Consider the following 23,472-nt stretch of genomic DNA (forward strand, 5'->3'; position numbering starts at 1 on the left):
CGGTACTAACTTGTCTTGCAATTGTATCATCGTTATTAGCGATAAGTTATTGTAGAACCAGTGACTGCTTTGGAAATGTTTCTACGCATATGCCCCATGCGGTATTTTGTCAGTCTTGAGTGTTCTGATTGAGTTTACTGGACAAGGAAGGCCACGTGTCCCTGCTATAGGTTTGGGTGCACCCCATGACATGGGGTCCATGACCTGTGGTGCTTCCCTGGACTGCAGGGCTGAAGGGTGCTCACTTGGCTAATAACTGCGAGGAATAACATTATTCTACCTTGTGATGTCACCCTAACCTTCGGTGCGCTGGGAGCCCGATAACCACTCTCATTTGTAGAAGAACTCGGTGTGGTTGAGGCGTGAGGCTGCCAATGGCGCAGGTGGCAGGCCTGTATAGGCCTTAGGAATGTCCTCACTCCCAAGCTACACCTATCAAATCAGTGCTCTTGATGGGGGAGCCCATTATATTAGTTCCTTAGCCCCTGCTTTCAGGTAACCAGCTCCTCTCCAACGCTCACCAAAACCTTGCACACAATGGTGAAATTGAAAACCTACAATATAATAGGCCCTGTAATGGTAACACTATACTGATCCTGGGTTCCCTCTACATTGTTCTGAGCTCGAAACAGGATGCTGTTTTTGGGACAGTGGTAAGCCACAGAAACATCAACATGAGGGAAGAGGAAGGCCTGGTGGTTTGGTAAAGAACAGTTGTTTGAATGAACGGATGCTTCGATGTTAGTTTGGTACAGAAAATGCCCTGGGTTATTTTCTTGCTCGCTAAGAGCAGATACTGGAGGTGAGCTGAAAGTGGCGTGAATTATATTGGTTAAATACACTGAGTTCCTGGAAACTCTTGCTTCGGTTCTAGGGTGAAAAAGGAGCAGGCTTCTCCAGCGAGTAGCTAGTGAGCTCGTGGTAACTCTCCAGCTACCTGTAACCAGCTCCCCTGTGTGCATCCCAGCCCACTAATTTAGAGCCACTTGCTTGGTTGAATTACCCACGTAGACGCATTCCAAAATGGCAGGCTTTTTTTAAATGAGTGCTGGCAACCTTGCCTGATGCAGTGAGGGGATCACTGCTAGTAATCCTGCATATAGTGGCCAATAATGTAATCTTGTCTGATGTGGTCACAATTACAATTCCAATAATATTAGTGGCCCGCTTGATTATCATTGAATATAAATAGCTCTTATTACACAAAAGGTGGGCGGCCCCTGGAATAGAGGGTCGCAGGTATCTTCCTGCCACACCTAACACTAGATACTTTTTCTAGTGGGAATGGGATGAGGAGTGACGCCATGCCAGGTGGATCCTCCGAGGAACATGGTTATTGCAGCAGGAGTATCTCGAATACGAGGCGCTAGATATAACACGGAAAAAAAGTTTGTACGCGGGGTCCAGTTGAAACCAGATTACAGGAGCCGAGAAGATCGACTGAAATCAGGAAGAGCACAGCAACTGTTTACATCACATATATTTACGCACTTACATTGCATTTTTGTTTACAGATGATGGCATAGGCAGATAAAAAGATTTGCAGAAAATAACATGAATTTTGGTCAAGTGACCAAACTGGGATTAGAACCCAAGCCAAGGGATAAGGGTAAACAAACACATCACTAGGCCTCTGCAGTAAACAGAGTCTCATGGTTTGTGCAGCTTTAGCACTGCTCATCCGGGCTCTGTTGCCTGGCCAACCCCTACCCTATATTTATAAAGTACTTTCAGCCCTGCACTGTTGCCCTGCAGAGTTTAAGGCGCGTCACAGGGGATCACGATGGCCTGTAATTTAAAGAAAGCCTACCCCACCACCCTATCATTTAAACACCTTTATATCCTATGGTGGTTTCTTTTACCTCCAAACAAACGACGACTCACGAGGAATGTGAACACGCGATGCCTGGAAAATACTAGTATCTGGACAAAACCCTTTTGTAATGGATGACGCAAATGTGTAACAAAGGAAACTAGTTTAACAGAAACCTTTGTTTCCCTTTCCCTCTGATGGATATCAACTTTCTCAGAATAATTTCCCATTTAAATTCCATTGGTTTTTTCCCTTCTATATATTTGAAATGAATTTCGATATTGTATGTGGGTTACAGGCTGCATTCAGTTGGCCTGGACCAGGTACAGTGGTGGATGTGAAGACAGACCTGATCACATCAATAGTTACAAGGGTGAGACCATCAACAAGTACATAGTTTGAGTACTAAAGTGTATGGTCTATTTACCTTCAAAGGATAATCAGCTTAAGAAAAGAATTATTCTCAAAAACTGGGGAACCCCATATAAGGGACTCTGAGTGCAAGTGTTTTTATGTGTTATTAGGCTGTTAGCATTTATTTTTTAAAGTTAGGATTTTTATTACGCACTTAAAAAGAATACATCAAAAATATAACATTTAAATGTTGTTTTTCATTTTATTTCACTGGTGTGTGATGCCTGGTTTCCTTGTTCGCAGAAGTCTGCTTGTTATAAGTTTCTAAGGAAGTCATAGAGGAGTTTAGAACAACAATTGCGTTTTAAGCTTTATTCTGGACTGGAGGGGGGTTTGGGGAGGGTATTGTGTTCCAGAGTTAGAGGCCTGTGACTTGGAAGTGATGGCTGCTTTTGTTGGCAGACTATATCCTTCGCCCTTCTAAGAATGGGTCAGGAGGCAGCACACATTGCACAAAGAGCATGCGACTAAAGAGTCTGTTGTGGTGAAGCGACGCCATATGCATTTCTGATGAGTCCGTGCTTAACTTGTAAAATAATAAGTGAGAGCACCCAAAGTTTGCCCAAAAGCCAGAGGCCCGTGCTATCGAATGTTGGAAGGCAGACTACCACGACTGCATAATCTTTTTTCCACTAAATGCCTCTTTCACCCCCCAACATACACTTCCTGACACTTTATTTCACTCTTTCAGCTTCTTTTTCCTCTGCTCTCGTTATTGGTCAGTTTTTCTGTCTTTCCCTTTCTCCGTGTTTCCCACTTTTGTGTTTGGCTCTGTCTTGTTCTGCGTCGAAGTCTGATTACGAAATACTAGTGTTGGTCCCCAAAAAAGAGTGCTGGTGGGGTCCAGCTGCAACCGCCGGCTCAAATTAAGCACTAGGTATAGTGTGTTGCAATGTTTTTGATAGCTTTTGATGTAATCTTTGTTTAAGTTTTTTTTGTTTGTTTGAGCTGGACAGGAATGTTTTTTTTGTTTTATATTATATTTTCATTCACTATGGTGAGGTTTTCACCGAAGGATCTTAAATTATTTTGTATATCCTGGTTGGAAACATAGAAGCTTAGAATGTCCTTATGAAAGGAGTTGTTTGGGGAAGCTACAGTGCTCAGGTAGCCTTGCATTGGCTTTCGATAATAATAATAGGTTATAGGGTTACCCGTTTTGAGTGCTTCACATAATTTTGTGAGTCCGACATAGAAATGTTAGTGTTTAGTCAGTTTCAGTATTGTATTTGTATGTTGATTTCTTAATTACGCATTACGTCCAGCAAATGGCTAGTGGAATTGTGGTCCTTTTAATTTATACCATGTAGTCCATTGATTGTGACTAGGCTTTCTGAACAGGTGTGATCAGTAGGTCTGTATGTCAATATTCATGAGTTATGATGTTTAGGGTGGACGAGGTCATAGGGCTGTAGCTAGTTGTTTAAGCATTGTTCCATGGTTAGTATGGGTGCTTACTGCTCAGCAAATGTATTTGTGTGGTAAGTTGCTGAAGGTAGAAACTGCTGTTGGGAGATTTAGAAGCCAGTAAATTATATATCTGGTCTGAGCTCCATGTATGTTTAGAGTTCTGTCTTAATGTGTACTGTTGTAAGGCGGTGTGTAATATGTTTTGATTGCTGGCATTCTGTGTATGTCTCACTGTATATGCATTACAGTAGTTAGTAGTTTTTCGTGCGTTTGACCAGAGGTCTTCACAAATGATGTCCATGCTAGCTATGAAAATTGGCAAGTGCATTGTAAAGCTTCAAGTATGAGTCTCTGACTAGTTAAATTAGATTATTGCATTGTGTAAGGGTACACAGTCTCTCTTTAGCAAGACTAACAGTGGGGTGTTGGATGGGTATTGGTTTATTGTGTTATGCTGGTGTGGAGTGATACATTGTTTGTGAAGCATGGGTGATTCTGTGCGCTCTGTAAAGTCCAAATATATTGTTCTGGCTGCATATGTGCTGTTCTGTTGAATGTGTTCTGTTGGAGGGTTTGATTGTCATTTATTATGGTTAGTACTGTTTGCAAGGGGATACTCACATACATGGACTATCAGAGCTGTGTTGTGCTTGTGTATAATGCCTTCTGTTGGGTGCTGTGTATATTTCCCACTGGAGAGCAGGGTGCGCAGCTGCATCCAAATACTGGTTGCACCTCCCCTGTGTGGTGTTTATTGTCATGCATGGAGTTGTGAGGTTGTTAATACCCACTTTCTATACTAAACAAACTCTGAAGAAGAAGAATATGCCTAATACATTGTGTTTTTTTAAATAATGTGTGCAGATCTCCTGAATGTGACTACCTTACTACCTACTGTGTCAGCCACAGTCCTGGTACCAACATACAACTGCCTCTTTTACTGCCTACAGTTCATCATAGCATATGCTCCCAAGCTGTGAGAGTTTTTCTCTGTCACAGTGAAATCATTGGATCATAGGCCACTTGTTATGATAGATTCCTAATTGTACCTGTCATGTGTTTGTGTAAGCTGCTTTGAATTATGTTCCTGCTGTCTTGGCAGTTATAGCTCAGTCTTTGCTGACAGCAGATCTTACAAAAAAACATGTTTTCATAGAATGCCAGACTTGTGGTGCTGCCCATACTGCCTTTTTCCTAGCTACAGAAAAACATGCATGTTTTCCAAAGTCTCTTGCATTTATTTGCCTCCAATAAAGCTTACTCCTGGAACAATTTTCCTGCCCAATGGATTCATCTGTAATTTGTACTCCGCGAAGAGCATGACCCACTGGAACTTTGCATTTTCATGTCATTGCAGGTGGTCGTTTCTCAGCAAAGAGGTCACTTCGCGTTTGCGAGGAGTCTAAAACTTCTGTATCTTCACCTTGAGTTCAGGAAATTTCTCTCTGATGCCAGCCAAGTGTCTAGGACCTGGGGACACCTCTTGGGGATCAGGAGTCACTCCAGCAGACGCCAGCAGCAGGTCTCAGGCAGGTCCAGCTGGTGGTGGTCAGCTGGGCAGTTGCAAGGAGGCCTCTGGAAGCCTGTTGTGTCTCTGTAGCTCAAACAAGAGGACAGCCAACTGACCCTTAGAGTTACTTCTGGGGAGCTTGGGTTCAAGAAACATAGGCCCAATCTTTCTTCTTCAGCCTGCACGGCAATTTTACCTCTGAATCTTCCATAGACATAGGAGTGATCTGATGAGAGGATCTGAAAGTGCAACTTTTGTAACTGTGCCAGCCTATGTGGGGGTGAATCCCCTTGCCTAGTCTCAAAACTGGTTCTGGTCAGCTGGTCCTGGGTCCAAACTGTCTAGACAGACAAAGACAAGGGCAGGTCCGTGTCAGGTTCCTTTGTGTGTGCTGCAGGCTGGGCCCTTTGAAGTGGAATCAGGGCGGGGTACAGCTCCTTCCCAGCCATCCTGTCAGGAAGACCCACTCCCCTCACACTTGGGCCTCCTTTATTTCCACGTCTGGAAAGAATGCACAGTCCATAACAGGAGAGCCAGTCACAGTCACATCACCCTGGACACTAGTAGTAAGGCACATTTGGTTTAGGAAGCAAAATAGCAACGTTCTCAAAGTAACATTTGTAGAATAGTAGCTTAAAATTAGTCTTTAAAGAGGATTTTTAATTACAGTTCAGTTGAGTGGAAAAACACTTATCTACTCTAAAACTGAAGTTACCACATTTTAAGCAAAACAATGTATCACAGTGTTAGTCTATGGAAGAGATAGCCTCCAACAATGAACAACTAGGTATACATGTCCTACTTTTTAAATACCATGCACCTTGGCCTATGTGCCTTCAGTGCCTTCTTTGGTGGTGACTTATAAGTATTAAAAAAGGTAGAGTTAATTTGGCAGGTCGAAATAGCACTTCAACAAGGGCACTACAAGCTGCAGTGGAAGGCCTGGGTCACGTTTTGCATGCTACTTTAGTGGGTGGCACAAGGGGTGCTGCTTCCCACTAGTAGCATTTCATTTACAGGCCTTGTGTACATGTAGTACCATTTACTAGGGACTTATATGTAAACTAAATTTGCCAATTAGGTGTAGCCCAATTTCACCATGGTTTAGGGTGAGAGCACAGGCATTTTAACATTAGTTAGCAGGGTAAAGGGCACAGAAGCGTAATGCCAGCAAAAGCGAGTTCAGGTCTAACACTCAAAGCTTTAAGACGACTTGTGCAGCTCGTGTTCCTCTCTATTACCCTTCTGCACAGCTCCCCAATATCACTGTGTGTGACTTGCATTTGTCAATTTACTTTTTTTGCACTATAACGTTGTGAAACTGTTATCTTTCAAAAGTTTACAATTTTAGTGGCAGATTTACAAAGATATAATTGAAAAGAAAACAACTTAAGTACAATTTGATTTTAGTTTATGACTGCATAGCTTGCAGTTTTGCATATTCACCCCCCGTAATTACTGAGTAATTTACAAGCAAATTTGTACGGTATGGATTTGTATGGAGGTCAACATCCATTTGGAGAAATTAGCAATTTACAATTATTTAAACCTCTACCACTTCTTGTCTCTAAAATTAATCCTTATACATGCCATCTCTTCCTTCATATTTCTTAAGAATTATGGAATGATAGCTCCATTTCATGTCACTTTCTATACATTGCGAATGCCCCACTAGTTTTCTTTTTTATAGAAGTAAACTGAATGTTCACGCCTTTGCCCAATGCTCTTGCACTGTGCTTGGTGTGCCCACTTTTTTACACCCAGACAGTTTCCATGTATATGTAGCACACATGGTGCACAAGAAGAACACACAAGTGTACCCTGCAGGCTTAGTTTGTATTGTGATTTATTAAAACATCACACATGCCTAAATTATAACACTTCTCTGTATTATTGTACTCAGTGCTTAGAAAAAACTTTCTGAATCACCCCCCCCCCCCTCTGAGTCTTTTTGTAGCCCTTCAGCCAGAAGGACTCATTGAAATCAAATGACTGTGATAATGTCTCCACTCATATCACCACTACCCTTTCCACACTGGGGACCCTTCCTACGGCCTCAATTTATTCCCTCGAACACTACTAGAAGATGGTAGCAAAAATGTAAGGCTAAAATCGTTGCCTTATTCTTTAGACATTGCAACTAACAATGCTTTGATGGGTGGCAAGTGAACATGGACCTTAATTCCACTAAATGTCAGAGGCAGTAGAAGTGATATCATACATTCTTTGAACTCTTTGACTTTTGAACCTGAATCTTCTCAGAACATTATGTCACATGATCTTGACCCCTATACCTTCACATAAATTGGCTCTGGTGAAATTAGAACCCCATACCAAGTGCATAATTAACACAATAGCACAGCATAAACTAACTCAAATAAATGTCTATTTAAGATACCACCTATAATTTAATTAAGATACTAACATGGCATGCCAAGAAAAATCAACCATTTATTGTTTTATTGCATGGAAAATTATGTGATTGTTTGAAGTAGCCAATCTAGTACCACAAAACAGCACTAGACACAGAAAGTATGTACACCACAAAACTGAGATGATTTCAACTGAGCACATTGTATACCAAAGGAAGAATATATTGATAAAGCCCGGGAGAGGCACATATAAAGAATAAAAAAAAGAATGGTTCTGTCCACCCGTATTAAAAACATGGGTGACATATTAAATATGAAATGTATTAGTGGATTAAATTAATCCATAAATTAAGCAGTTTCACTTCGGGAGCTCCTTCGATTACAATTAACAAGCAGTAATAATATATCATATTTTGAATTTAAACATTTATTATAAAAATATATAAACATTAAAGAATAATTTCTCAAATTAGTTATTATCTGATGTCAAAGAGCTATTCTGATGTCTAATGTTTATAGTTTTAAAAAAATCACATATGGAGAATAGCCTCAGCCCACATGTTGAATACAACCTCAGCCAACACATGTTTCATGATATGAACAGCTGCTTCTTCAGGGCCGAAAAAATGTATCATGTTTCATGATCAATAAATAGTATGACAAATAATAATAAACCTTTAACATTCAACAATACAAAATTACATATCATTTTTACATCTAATTCTTATTAAATATTAAATAAATCACAACATTTAAATCTAATTTGTATGCACACTGAGTCAATTCATACTCATAATAGTTTACAACACCAATATAGTGATTTAAGTTGTTCCCCTAAATACAACATATTTTGAGTATCTTTTATATTTGCAACAGTTTCATCATTTAATCTTAATCGATAAATTACAATCCCTACATATTCACAACAAATTCCTGTATGCCCGCCTGTTTCAGTCCAAACATAGAAATTCAACATATTCACATATCTATAGATGTGTGCATTGGGTTAAAATTATGTTTTAAATATATGCCCACACTATGGGGGAAAGCACAAAGCAAATGCATACATTTTAGTCAGTCCAAACCTAGAAATCAACATACTCAAATATATTCAAATATCTATGAACACATATGTTGGAATACAATTTGTGTTTACAAATATATTACCATGCAATGGGAAAACAAATATGTACTTACAACCTAAACACAATATATAGGTGATTCCCCTAAATGTTGCGTAGATTGATATAGACCAGATGTGCATATTGAATATTACCCATCTCAAATACCAATCCTTTCTACTCAAGATTTAAGATTACTCTCACGTTGTCATTTGGCTTTAATCTTTCCCCATTCACGTGTTAACTATATGAACAGCTACGTTAGAATCCATTTTTTATCTTCCTATATTGCCAGTATGTCTCATGGATTCCCATGGAGCATAAGTTACTCATATCTGATCAACATTATAGTTTGCAGATGTAATACAAAACCACATACTTTCTAAATCTGTCTCACAAATATCCCCTTTTCATGCTACGCCTGTTAATCCATAACATCTTACCTGATACAACGTGTCACACGAACCAGTCTAATTCTCCAATCATACTATGTTCTCTTTTTTTATCTGTATTTATTACAGAGAAGAGTGTCCAGGTCAGTAGCTAAAACCTCTGTTATACAAAACCCAAAGCAAAACAGCATTACTGTGTATGTTCTTTCGAAAAAACAGCTCTCAGATAACACACACTTCTTTTCTTATTCATAACACTTAAACATCGTTGAGCCCTCATTTCCAAGCCCCATCTATCTAGGAAAGTTTCTCACTGTATCAAACACTAATGAAGCCTTCTCACCTTTTTAAGTGACCAAATCACAATTGTTGTCACTAAACAGCATACATACAGCCTCCTATATCGCATTTTAAATCTAACACTCACAATTCATTGAATTCCTATTACATTAATTGGAAAACATTCTGGATACCATCAAATATTCAAACAAATAACTGCTCAGTGTATCTCTAAAACCCAATATGGATTCCTTGCGCCATCAAAATAATGTCCCACCTACAGATATTCCTATTCACTATATATTACTAAGTGGAATACTTCCCTGACTGCCACACTCAATAAGCCAACCGCTGGTTATTCTATCTATTATGCACAGAGACGTTTTAATGCATGGGCAAAGTGGGCTCTGGCCCAGGGCCCCAGCCTTTCAGGGGGCCCCCTGACAGAGTCAGCTCCGTTCTCTAGAGTTTTGCACCAATGACCCTGAATATTTCGTAAACAGATTGTTTTAAATACTGTTTTTCTTTAATGTATTTTTTATGCACCTGATGTGTGAGAGTCCAGTACAGCCATTTTGCAGAAAATGTTGTGTTTATGTTTCATGGGATATACATTAAAAAGTTTTGTTTAGATCAAAATAAGGCCTAACATATAAGAAATGGGAGGGCGTCACAGAGATTATTTGCAGTAATACTTTGAGCTGCTGCTATGTTACAATATTGAAAAAACATACAACTATCCCTGAATATTAGATGTAAACACATTTAGGGCCTTATTTATGAGAAGTGATGCATCGCGGTGTGAAAACAGGGATGCGTCACTTCTTAGTGCGCCCTCCTTGCAACATGATGGATGCCTCATATTTACTGTATGACGCATCATGTCACAAGGAGTTACAGATACGTCAGTATTTCTGACGTATCTGTAGGTGCAAAAGTGATGCATTCCTGGAGTGTGTCTGAAAACAGACCCAACTCCAGCAATGTGTCCTTTCACATGGGGCAGGCCCCATGTGAAAGGGCCTGCATCAGCCTTATGCCTGCTTTGAAGCAGGTGTAAGAGATTGACGTAATGGCGTCCTAGAAGTGGCTTACTCAGTTCTCATAGATTTCAATGCGACACTTCTACGAGGCTTTTTGCGGGGGAACTCCCACCCTGCATACATTATACCTGGTACAGGTATAATGTGGTGCAGGGCTTTACAAAGTGACGCATCTGCCTCGATGTGTCACTTTGCAAAATAGGACACAACATGGCAAATTTTTTACGCTGCTGGTGCGTCACAAGAAGTGACGCACTGGCAGCATAAAAGTGAAGCAAGGCCTCATAAATAAGGCCCTTCCAATTTGTCTACGGGTGTTCCTTTGCACTGTCAGGGACCTAATAAAATGAAATGAAATAGTGTATTCAATAAAGCGCGCAGCTACTCAGACTAGAGTGTCCTGGCGTGTGACAACAGACGTAAAACATGCATAAAAGACCCATCATTTATTAAAAAGCCAGGTTTTTAAGTTCTCCCTGTAAGAGAGTAGGCCTGTGGTTAGTCTCAGAGACTCAGGAAGTCTATTCCACAATTTTGCACCTAGAAAGCTGAGGGATCTGCCTCCAGTTTTAGGCATGATGGCCAGGTTGGCATTGGAAGATCTTAGGGGTCTAGATGTTGTGTAGGGATTAATGAGCAAATTTAGGTAGCTAGCTCCTAAGCCATGGAAAGCTTTAAAGAAGATGGTCATCGCTTTGAAGTCGATCCGTTCTTTTATTGTGAGCCAGTGTAGAGACTTAAGAACAGAGGTCATACTAGAACTGGGTTTATGTCTCAAGATGGCTCTGGCCGTAGCGTTTTGTACCACTTGTAGGTGCTGGAGAAGGGATTTGGGAAGACCGAGGTACAAGCTATTGACATAGTCAAGCTTTGATGTCACCAGAGCCTGCACCACGATCTTTCTGCTCTCAAGCGGTAATAGTGGCATGAATCTTTTTAGCATCTGGAGTATGCCAAAGCAAGCACCAGTTAGATTTTGTTTTTGAAAGCGCATGAAGAGTGTCTTGTCTATGACAATTCCTATGTTTATGACTTTCTCCTTTTCCGCGGACGGCAGATCTTTTGGCCACCAAGAGCTCCAGTCAGGCGTTTCTGGATTACCTAAGAAAACAACCTCAGTTTTGTCAGGATTGTGTGGTAAATAAATAAATAATACCCTATTTTTGACTAGACATATATCATAACAGATAGCTCAATAAATAAGAGTCAAGATTCGAGGTAGTAGGAGTTTCGCAGGTTTATTACAGCATAAGGACAGGAACAGGACAACCTGCATAGGAATAGGATGACAGGGCCCAGCAGCTGCTGGGACTGGATCTGGGATGAGCGCGCTGACTTTTAATAACAATACATGAGCATATATACATAACGCAAACACATAGCATTACATTGCAGTAGGCGTAGCAGTGGGTGGAGCAGAAGGTGTGACGCGTAGCAGTTGCGAAAGATAAGGGTAAAAGTAGGTGTAACGGGGCGTATACATAGACATGTGGTGCAGACGTAACAGGATATGTCATGAATGGGGCGGAAACCATGGAGGGGGCTACCTAAGGAGCCGGGACCTCTAACCTGATGGTGCGCGCAAACTAGCAATGACGTATCACTAGGAGAAGCTGGGGGCTATGAACTCTGTGCTAGGAGCAGAGACTGAAGTCTGGAGGGTCGGAGCGACATGTACCTAAACAGTATCTAGTATCTGATGTTTAGGGAACATGTTGATAGGAACTAGAAGTTAGGAGAGGAAAGGCTAACTTGCTTCTAAGACTGGACCATGCATTATTCTACATGTAGTGCGTGATGAAGAATATGAAGAATATGAAATGACCATTAAATGCAGTATTTCTCTAACGTGGAGACGTGAAGGCTAGACAATGACGGAAACTATTGATGCAGTTCAGTAGCTTAGGAATGCAGAGAAGGAGGACTGAACTGATAACTGGAACTATAACATATTCTTGGCAGACTCAGAGACTGAGCCAGGCTGGACCGGGCACTGCGAGGCAGGAAGTAAGTGAAGGGTCGAGGATACAGGTGGGGGCTGTATCGCTCCTCAGCGAGGCTTCAGGAGACAGGAGCTGAATCTGGTGTCCAGGCCCTTTTGAGGCCTAGAAACGGGGACTTTATAATGGAATAACGTGCACACTGAGAAACGTGGCAACGTAGCTTTACATAGGCCTGATATTCGTAGTATTCACGAGGACTAGAAACTGGCATACTAGAGATGGACACAACTGTAATTGCGTCATTAATCGGACATGGGGAATGCATATGCATATTTAATCATGCACACATAACATATGATGGATGACACGTAGGGACACAGAACATGGCAAAATTTACTTTTCCACATTCCCTCCTTGTCACTACGTTTCCATCAGGAAACATCAATATTCATGATACCATCTATCATTTCATACAGTATCATTTGCTCGTCTCGAATTATCCTGGAACGGGATTTAGAACGGGGCTTGGGACTAGGAATACAAGAGGTAGCACAAATGCCGCAAATCGCAGGGCCACATTGTATACAGAGGCAGCAGCTAAATATGATCGCTACTGCAATACCTAGAAAGGACAATATTTTCCATCCCCATGCGGAAATTATATTCCAGAACCAACTGGACCATGTCCAGGTGCCTGGATCTTGGTGTATCAGATGGGCAATTTTATGGAGTCTGGTTATAGCTGAATAAACAGACGGCGCGTTATTTGGAATGAAAATGCAGCAACTAGATCCGATGACTCTACAGGCCCCGCCCCTATCGGCCAGTATGACGTCAAGGACGAGACGATTTTGCAAAACGACAAATCTCATAGCAGATTGCTCTTCAGTTAAGTTACCTAGAGCAGAGGCAGTCTCATTTATTACAGCTTCAAGGGTTCTGGTTAACCTACGGATTAGCTTACTATTCTGGACAGGGCCTATAAAGAAAAAGAAACCTCTGTTGAAATCTGTATACTGTTCTAGAGCAGTTTCAGTATAATCGACAATTGGGGACTCCCTTCTATGTCTAACGTGTACTAGATGTGTATTTCTATGATAATCAGGTGGGGCTAGGAAAACTGGTGGCAGTAGGAAGGCAATGTAACAGGTTCCCTCCCAATCGAGGGGCAGACGAACATATGCAGTTTGACCACAAATAAAATATGAATGACGTGAAGCTTTGAAAATAGATTTCCCACTGTCACTATACTTGACAATAGTAGTACAATCACTATGTCCTACATGTACAGAACCATAATTACGGACACATAATTCGCCTTTGACTAGTAGTACTGAAATAGCAGGTAAGTCTGGAGTAGTATCAGACTGAACATTCAGGACCATGAAATTCGACGAATAATTACCTAAATTATACACTTCATTTTCTAGATCTAAACCTGTTCTGTGGGGAAGACCTTGCTTGTCTGGGAAACATGTACTGTTAAGAAAAGACATATCTGTTGAGGATGACGTTAACGTGGACCATGCTCCACACGAACCATTATGTGAAAAGGGATAAGGAAAGAGTGGCAGAACTCCCTTCGGTGTCTGGAAAGGGGGGAGTCGACCACACACCCAACAATTAGTGGCATTGCTGGTCTGGTGTGAGTAATGTAACATGCGGATAAATGAGTTATTACGCATAGCGAGGCGGTAGGACAGTTCATGAGGGGGCAGATCACTAAACGTGTGCTCTGCTGTAACATTAGCAGACTTATTTACATGTGAAACTGGGAAACATAGGTAAAATGCATAACTGGTGCAGGAAATCATAAGGCTGGAAAACAATATGAAACATAGAAAAACGATACATCGGATTGAGTTTTGACTAACTCTCTCATTATGGGGGTCTATTTTATACATGTCAGAAACAGTCTAACCGTTTCACCTAGGGGAGGACTTAGACAATCAAACTGGCTGACTTAATTTTACTAGACCGTAGTTTCTGTTTATACTCCTGCTGCGGAGTTTTCTCTAACAGGGGAGGGGTTGTAACAATGTCATTTGCGGGACAGTCCTTGAGAACAATATTCTGGCAATCCTTTAAATCCTGGGAAATGTTCTTTAAGGCGGGTTTCAGTCCATTAAAAAGTTTAACATGAGAAAGGTGTATCCATCCTTTTCGGCCTTCTAACTTCACGGCTGTACGGGTGGTGAGGAGGACCTGTCGGGGCTCTTTCCATCGAGGCTCCAGCGGACTTGATCTGTCAAAGTTGCGGACCATCACCATGGATCCTGGAACGATTTCATGCGGTGCCACCTCGGTATTGTCTGGAAATGCGGCGGCAACCTGTGAACGACATGAGTTGAGGGCAGACATCAAGGAAGCTAGGTAATCTGTCAGCATATTACTTGAAACATCGGTAATACTTCGGGGTCTAGGAGTACCCCACATATTGGGGGGGCGGCCGAAAACGACCTCATACGGGGACAGACCTGATCTGGAATGTGTGACCATGCGCATATAAAATAAAGCGACTGGCAGGGCTACTAGCCAGTCCACACCTTTTTCTTTACATATTTTGGCGACTCGGATTTTCAGGGTCTGATTATGTCTCTCAACGAGACCAGCTGCTTCAGGATGGCGTACACAATGGAACTTCCACTGGTACCCTAGCAAAAGGGAAACATGCTTCATGAGTTCAGATGAGAATGGCTGGCCGTTATCAGAATATACGACTCTAGGGAGTCCATAACGAGGGAAGAACTCACGAACCAACTGCTTGGCAGTGGTCGCGGCTGTGTAATCTGGGACTGGATATGCTTCTGTCCACCTGGACAAAGCGCATACAACTACAAGGACATACTTGAAACCTCGACATCGCTCCATCTGAATATAATCCATCTGGAGGACTTCAAAAGGGTGGTCAGGGGGCTGGAATCCACCTTGTTCCACCGGGACACTTTTACCTGGATTAAACTGACAACATATCATACAGGTACGGACTTTCTGCTTAGCTGCAGCTCGTAAATGCTTGTTGAACCAAATGTTCTGGATACTATCTAACATAGCTTTTTCCCCTAAATGTGCTGGACTATGTGCGGTATTGATAATGACTTGAACCATAGAGTCGGGGAGAAACCATGTGGCTCTACCCTTCGTTAACCATCCTTGATCTGTCTGGACCCCTCCTTGTTCGGACCATTTCTTGATTTCTTCAGGAGTAGCATGTAACTGGATATCTATGACATCTTGAGTAGGGTCCTTAACTGTCATGCATGTAGTCGGATCTGGAGTATGTGTCTGTGTCGGATTAACTTGAATGTCTGGAGTCTGTGCTGTAAGCTTGGCTGTGCGGTCTGCTAGATCATTACCTTGGGAAATAATGTCAGTAACTTTCGTATGTGCTTTGCACTTCATAATAGCGATAGATGTCGGTAAGTGTATGGCATCTAACAGAGCTTGAATAAGGAGACCATGCTGAATCTTGGTTCCATGAGAAGTCATGAAACCTCTCTCCTGCCAGAGCACTCCGAAGTCGTGTACAACTCCAAATGCGTAGCGTGAATCTGTGTAAACATTAACTTTCAAGTTCTTGGCGTGTATGCAGGCTTGTGTCAGAGCAACTAGCTCTGCTGCTTGAGCGGACAGAGTATCAATACGGTGTGTCTCAATAACTTTAGTGTCAGTAGTCACTGCATACGCGGCGACTAGTTCTCCTGTACTAGTTCTCATACATGAACCATCCACATAAAGTGTCAGGTCAGGGTCTGGTAATGGAATATCTGTCAGATCTTGCCTTGGTTTTGTCGTAATGTTAACTACTTCCACACAGTCATGTGGGTCAGGATTTGAATTAACTGATGGTAACAATGTAGCAGGATTTAAAATGTTGCAGCGTCTGATTTCTATGTGTGGCTGGAACAGTGTCAATTCATAACCTGTTAGACGTGCAATTGTCAAGTGCTGAGTTTGTGTTCGGTTCAGAAGAACTTCTACAGAATGTGGAACTTGTACTGTCAGGGAGTGTCCTAAAACTATGGAATCACTTTGTCTGATAGCTAGTGCTGTGGCTGCAACTGACTTGAGGCACGCAGGCAAAGCCTGGGCGACTGGATCTAATGTGCTCGAAAAATAAGCACAGGGCTTGTATTGTCCTGCTTGATCTTGCGTGAGAACAGATAATGCTGTACCTTCACGTTCTGTGACGAAAAGTGTAAAAGGCTTACTGTAGTTCGGTGTTGCTAGAACTGGAGCTTGGCATAAAGCTTTCTTTAACTCGTTGAAACTAAGTGTATGTTCAGATGTCCAAGGGAGGACAGTCGATACGGCTGCCTCCTGTGTCGTTAACTGTATCAGTGGTTTGGCTAGAAATGCATACTGGGAAATCCATTGTCTACAATAAGAAGTAAGGCCGATAAAGGCACGTACCTCCTTCTGGGTCTTGGGCTGAGGAAGACTCGCTATTAACTGGATACGGTCTGGTGTCAACTGCCTACCCCTCTTGGACAGTAAGTGTCCTAAGTATACCACTTGCTGGACACAGAATTGAAGCTTCGAAGGGGACACCTTGTGCCCCATCTCGGCCAGGAAATACAGCCTTGTCTTCAGCTTCTAGAACTGCCCAATCGATCTTTTTCTCTCCCACCTCCCATTCTTTTTCCTTTAGCTTTTCATACACCCCTGCGGGCAACAGGACCTTTAACATTTTAATGATATCTGGGTAAGTGTATTCTCCCATACGGAGCATGTCTTTTAATTCTCTATGGAACCCTGCTGGATCTTTGTCATGACAGGGAATTAATTTCTTCATTTCGAGGAGTTCCATCTTTGTAATCGGGGTGTAAACAAACACTCGTTGCATTTCACCGTCCTCTGTCTTAACTGGATGCACTTCTCGTAACGGGTTCTGTCTTTCCATGTAAAATGGTTTACTTTCTGGGGGTGAGACATGAACAAAATGCGGGTTCAGAAACATTCTATATTTGTGGCGCTGTTCTAGAATGACACTAATTAAATCGGTACCTAAACCTCTCCATCTATACTGGAGTAACTCGTTCAGGATATCGTGTAACGGACCTGGATCAGAGTGCTGACCCTCATACAAAGTAATGAGGTGCTGGATCATATACATACCCACCAGTCGCTGCTCGGCTGGGGGCAATTTCAGAAACATCTGTGCCACTATTTCGTCTGGAAAAGTGGTAGAATCAGTAATCCATCGGACTGCTGATCGGGCTAGTTCTTGTTCATGCATGGTACTTAATTCACTGTAACCGATTCGTGATTTCAGAATGTGATCGGTAGCTTGGAACACTTGTTCTAGGGAACCTTGTTCTGGTGCTGAATGATGGGAAATTGACTTGTGTTCTAGGCGTAAATGGCGATCTGGAAATCTAGATTTTCCTACATACGCTATTCTGGCGGAATTCTCGTCCTCTTCCTCTTCAGGATCAGAGTTACTTTCTTTCTCGCTTACTTGTGCTGCTTTACGTTGTTCGTGTATCTTTATTATTTCTCTACGGATTTTCTTGTACATACTCTCCATGGCACTAATGGTATTGTGCTTACCCTCGGCTATATTATCACTCCACTTTGTCAGGGTTTTCATTTCGGCCGGATCTTTAGACGGGTAATCTTGTTCTCTTATTAGACAGTTAATTAAAAAACTTTAATATCATACGCTGGATCTCAGCTTTCCTTTGAGACAGGGCATCACTAATACTTTCTGGATCATCCCCTGTACGGATGAAACGATATATTCTGTCTAGATCTTCTTTCATATTGGGTAGGGTGACTAGATACTCGGTCACCCTCCTTACGCGTACTGAATATAAAACCATATTATTCTCGCCTGGGACTGGGTCATAGGCACATTCGCCAAGGGCTTGCCTGATTTCTGCAACAGACTTATTACTCTTGGGAGTACGCTGTGATGCTTGAGCATGTAATTCGAGTGCTGATAAACGCTTGCGTGGCGGCGGGGTTTGAGGAGGACCTCCTCCTGCGGCCCCTAGACTAGAATCATCGACTGATATTCTTCGTGGTGGAGCGGGAAATTGAAATGCTGGCTGGACCGGGGGTACCGTAGCAGGTACTCCGGTGTCTGGAGGAGCAGGATGTGCCTGATTTACAGGGACTGGCGGAGCGCGAACAGGATTTGCATATTCAGGGACTGTGTCGTCCAGATAGGACGAAATAAAAATATCAGCTGCGGTCGGTTTGTGACGTAGCTTGGTCGGAACTAGTGGTGGCGGGAAATTACTGGATGCCTCCGGGGTCGCTTTTGGCAAGCCCTCTTGGCAAGAAGAGGATACATACCCTTAATAAGGGCATGCCTCTGTCTGTCTCTCTGTTCAGTTTTGACTTGTTCACCTATCTCGATTAATTCTTTTTCTTGTGCTCGTTCTAAGGATTCTCTACTTAATTCTGACTTTCTGATTTCTTTTTCAGTTCTTTTATGAGCTTCTTTGCGCCATAACTCGATGGCATCTTTCTGTGACTGTCTGGCTTTCTTTTTCCATAATGCTTCTTCTACTCGCATGATGCATTCGGCATCCCATGTACCCGATACGGGCCATCTATACTTTTCTTCTAACTGTTTGGTATACTCTACCCATAAATCTAGATACAATATGGCGCTTATGCCATGTTTCTGATACATAAAGTGACCTGGACTGTCCCTGGGCGGGACGGGAACTGCTGCTTCCAGCAGACCCTTTCTAGTTTTTAACTGACGTAACTTGGAAAATATGGGCATGACTGAACTGTAATCTAGACACAATACAATACACAATGAACACGATACTTATTCCCCATTCATACCACGACATTAAAATACATGAAAAACATTTAAAAATAACAGTTCGAACAGAATACTACCTGGAAATACTGAGAACAGAACACATAAATTTTCTCGAGAACAGAAACTGACTAGAACAGAAACTAGATGCACTGCTGAAACAGTACGAAACTTACCGGTCTCATAAAGAGACACGTCAGGACCCGCATCCACCGAAGTGGACACTTCGTTTGTGGGACTGTGTACCACCAACCCACGGACCAGAGTCAATTAAATTGACCCTGTCTAGATACCACCCCAGTAACGGTACTCACCAGGCAGCAAGAACAGAAGGCCTCGGACTGGACTGGACTGCTACGACGACGGACGACGAACTTCGGACTTCGGACTTCAGTTACGGGTGGACCTCCGGATACCTCGGACCTTGGACTCTTGGCTTGGGCTCTGGTCGGGACTCGCCGCGTTCCTCCACCGTCTCGTCTGGATGCTGGACCGCCTCCTCCGTCTCCTCCGTGGGCCTGAGGGATACTTGAGCAGAAATATCTGCCACTGCGCAGAAGAGTTCCGTCACGACTGCAGAGGGTCAGGGGGTCGGCGTGGCTTCACCGACGCGTGGGGAAAGGGCAAGTCCCTGTTCGGGCGCCATTATGTGGTAAATAAATAAATAATACCCTATTTTTGACTAGACATATATCATAACAGATAGCTCAATAAATAAGAGTCAAGATTCGAGGTAGTAGGAGTTTCGCAGGTTTATTACAGCATAAGGACAGGAACAGGACAACCTGCATAGGAATAGGATGACAGGGCCCAGCAGCTGCTGGGACTGGATCTGGGATGAGCGCGCTGACTTTTAATAACAATACATGAGCATATATACATAACGCAAACACATAGCATTACATTGCAGTAGGCGTAGCAGTGGGTGGAGCAGAAGGTGTGACGCGTAGCAGTCGCGAAAGATAAGGGTAAAAGTAGGTGTAACGGGGCGTATACATAGACATGTGGTGCAGACGTAACAGGATATGTCATGAATGGGGCGGAAACCATGGAGGGGGCTACCTAAGGAGCCGGGACCTCTAACCTGATGGTGCGCGCAAACTAGCAATGACGTATCACTAGGAGAAGCTGGGGGCTATGAACTCTGTGCTAGGAGCAGAGACTGAAGTCTGGAGGGTCGGAGCGACATGTACCTAAACAGTATCTAGTATCTGATGTTTAGGGAACATGTTGATAGGAACTAGAAGTTAGGAGAGGAAAGGCTAACTTGCTTCTAAGACTGGACCATGCATTATTCTACATGTAGTGCGTGATGAAGAATATGAAGAATATGAAATGACCATTAAATGCAGTATTTCTCTAACGTGGAGACGTGAAGGCTAGACAATGACGGAAACTATTGATGCAGTTCAGTAGCTTAGGAATGCAGAGAAGGAGGACTGAACTGATAACTGGAACTATAACATATTCTTGGCAGACTCAGAGACTGAGCCAGGCTGGACCGGGCACTGCGAGGCAGGAAGTAAGTGAAGGGTCGAGGATACAGGTGGGGGCTGTATCGCTCCTCAGCGAGGCTTCAGGAGACAGGAGCTGAATCTGGTGTCCAGGCCCTTTTGAGGCCTAGAAACGGGGACTTTATAATGGAATAACGTGCACACTGAGAAACGTGGCAACGTAGCTTTACATAGGCCTGATATTCGTAGTATTCACGAGGACTAGAAACTGGCATACTAGAGATGGACACAACTGTAATTGCGTCATTAATCGGACATGGGGAATGCATATGCATATTTAATCATGCACACATAACATATGATGGATGACACGTAGGGACACAGAACATGGCAAAATTTACTTTTCCACAATTGCACTTAGCGGATTGATCTTAGGCCAGTTAAAACCCTTTGTGAGGCAAGACTTAATCATTGCGCTATCAAGTTGGGTCCTTTTTCACATGTAAAAAACAGCTGAGTGTCATTAGCATAGGAAACAATGTTGGCGCCCTCCTCCTCTACCAGAAATGCAAGGGGGATAGATATTTATTAAAAAGGGTAAGGCTGAGAATGGAGCCCTGAGGGACACCTACATTCATGGCCGGAACTGGGAATGAGATAGGGGGGAGCCAGATGTCCTGAGATCTATTTGCCAAGAAGGATGATATCCATCTTAAAGCAGTACCGCCGTTGTTAGCAAGTTTCTCCAGGAGCCTCTCATGTGGTACCGTATCGAAGGCCGCCGACCGATCGAGCAGTATCTGAACAGGCTTGCCACCCTGGTCCAGCTTACCCTTGAGAAATTCAGTCACTTCCAGCAGAGCGGACTCCGTACTGTAGTTAGCCCTAAAACCGGATTGGGAGTCATGAAGGAGCTTCCCATCTTCAATGTGTTTTTGGAGGGCTTTGTTTACAAGCTTCCCTAACACTTTGGAGAGGGCCGGAAGAAGGGAGATTGGCCGGTAGTTGACAGGGTCCCCCGGTTTGGCGTTAGCCTTTTTAATCAGTGGAAGAAACTTAGCATTCTTCCATAATTTCAGCATGTTGCCTGATGAAAGTGAAGCATTAAAGAGCTGGTTTACTGTGGGGATTATGGTGGGAGCTAATAGGTTCAGGATATTCACTGCTAATGAGAAACAGGGGCCCCCTGAGAGCTAATCCGGGGCAGACTTGCAGGGGAGAATATAGAAACTTCAAAAACACAAAATAGTCTACCCCTGATTTAAAAAAAGCTCAAATGAGTCCACACTTTAGAATAAGCAGAGATGAGCTCACTGAAGCTACAACCAGACACCAAAATTTACAACATAATGGATGTCAAAAGACTTTTTCATTTATTATTTTTATTCTATTCTTATTCAGTTCATTTCAAAATGTGATATTTCATAACATAATTAGTTAGAGATATATATACAACAGTTATAAATAAGCCCCACACCATACACCATTCCATCTCCCATTCAACACTTAAATACAACAAATCATACACTAATACACAAAGAAACAGTCATATCCATACATTCAATCTCACATTCAACACTCATCATAGATTCAGATGTAGCACATTAAATCTGTCCCGCAGGGTCTTCCAAGATCGAACAAGGAGGCCAGATAATATAGGTGCGAGACAGGAAACACAACGCCAGTTTCGGTGCAATGCCGGGTTTACGGCAACACCTTCATCAGGGCAGATACATCCAGGAAGGGGGGGAAGAAAAAGCAGGGCCACAACAAGCAGCAAACAATCTGTAATAGGAAAAGTACATTTTAGATTTCTTAGTCCAAGGTTCTAGTAAACAATAGACAAACATGATATGTAACACGAGCATATATAGATACCTATATCCTAGACAATACAATTCGATACGGAAGAATTTCATCAGATACTGGGCACCTTTTTTCTGGCATTTAACCACAGTGAGCTCAAACAACTGCATAATAATTTTTTTGCCCAAGATACTGATCTACAAACCGCCTATCTCAAATTTGGGTGGAATGAAACCGAACACTTTGTGCTGAAGCATCACTAGTGTGTTGCCTCCGCTACTACTAAGTGAGATATATACTTTTTAAAAAATCTTTTCGTTTTAAAAGAGACCTCCTGTGGTGTTCGTAGGGTATGAAATTCCGCGATTCAACTAAGTAACTGTAATTCTCATAAACTGTGACTGACAGAACTCCAATAAATGAGGGAAACTCTTTAGTGAAGAACTCCAAGAAAATGGAGGGGGTTTCCTCTCTGCCATTTGGGCTGTTGTTTAAGTGTGACCTATGAATGTGAATTTTTATGTAATTGTTGTAGTGTACCAATGTTCGTACTACCAGGGGATTCCTATACCTTTCTGTTGTTGTGATTCCAAGTCAGTATCAAAAAATAAAAAATGATTATGCAGTTGTTTGAGCTCACTGTAGTTAAATGCCAGAAAAAAGGTGCCCAGTATCTGATGAAATTCTTCAGTATCGAATTGTATTGTCTAGGATATAGGTATCTATATATGCTCCTGTAACATATCATGTTTGTCTATTGTTTACCAGGATATTCGCTGGACATGGGTCGGTAGGAGAGCCAGACTTAATGCTTTGGAGGAGGGTCAGTGACTCTTCAAGCTGAAACTCAGGGAAAGCTAGTAAAGATGGAGCATCCAAGAGGTGAAATTTGCTATTAGAACTAACTTAGAAGGTCAGTTCTTCCTCTGAGATGTTAGTGAAGGCTTGTTGGATCACAGAGATCTTTTTATGGAAGAATTGAGCTATTTGCTTAGAGCATTCTTCCTGCATGGCCCTTCCTTTGTGACGGCTTTTGGGGTGGTAAAGGATTTAACTATGCTAAAGATTTCCTTACTCTTATTTTGGGCATTTTCTATCTTGGTTTGAAAAATGTTTTTCTTGGCTGCCTTC

At 42.4% G+C, this 23,472-nt stretch overlaps 1 protein-coding gene across 3 annotated transcripts in view; it reads left to right on the forward strand.

The window, feature by feature from the left end:
* The window catches only part of LOC144755103 (prominin-1-A-like), a 499,448-nt gene that overhangs the window by 76,654 nt on the left and 399,322 nt on the right, over nt 1-23,472 (forward strand). The window lies entirely within an intron of this gene.

This window comes from Lissotriton helveticus, chromosome 5_1 (assembly GCF_964261635.1).
Source record: "Lissotriton helveticus chromosome 5_1, aLisHel1.1, whole genome shotgun sequence".
NCBI classification, from domain to species: Eukaryota; Metazoa; Chordata; class Amphibia; order Caudata; family Salamandridae; genus Lissotriton; species Lissotriton helveticus.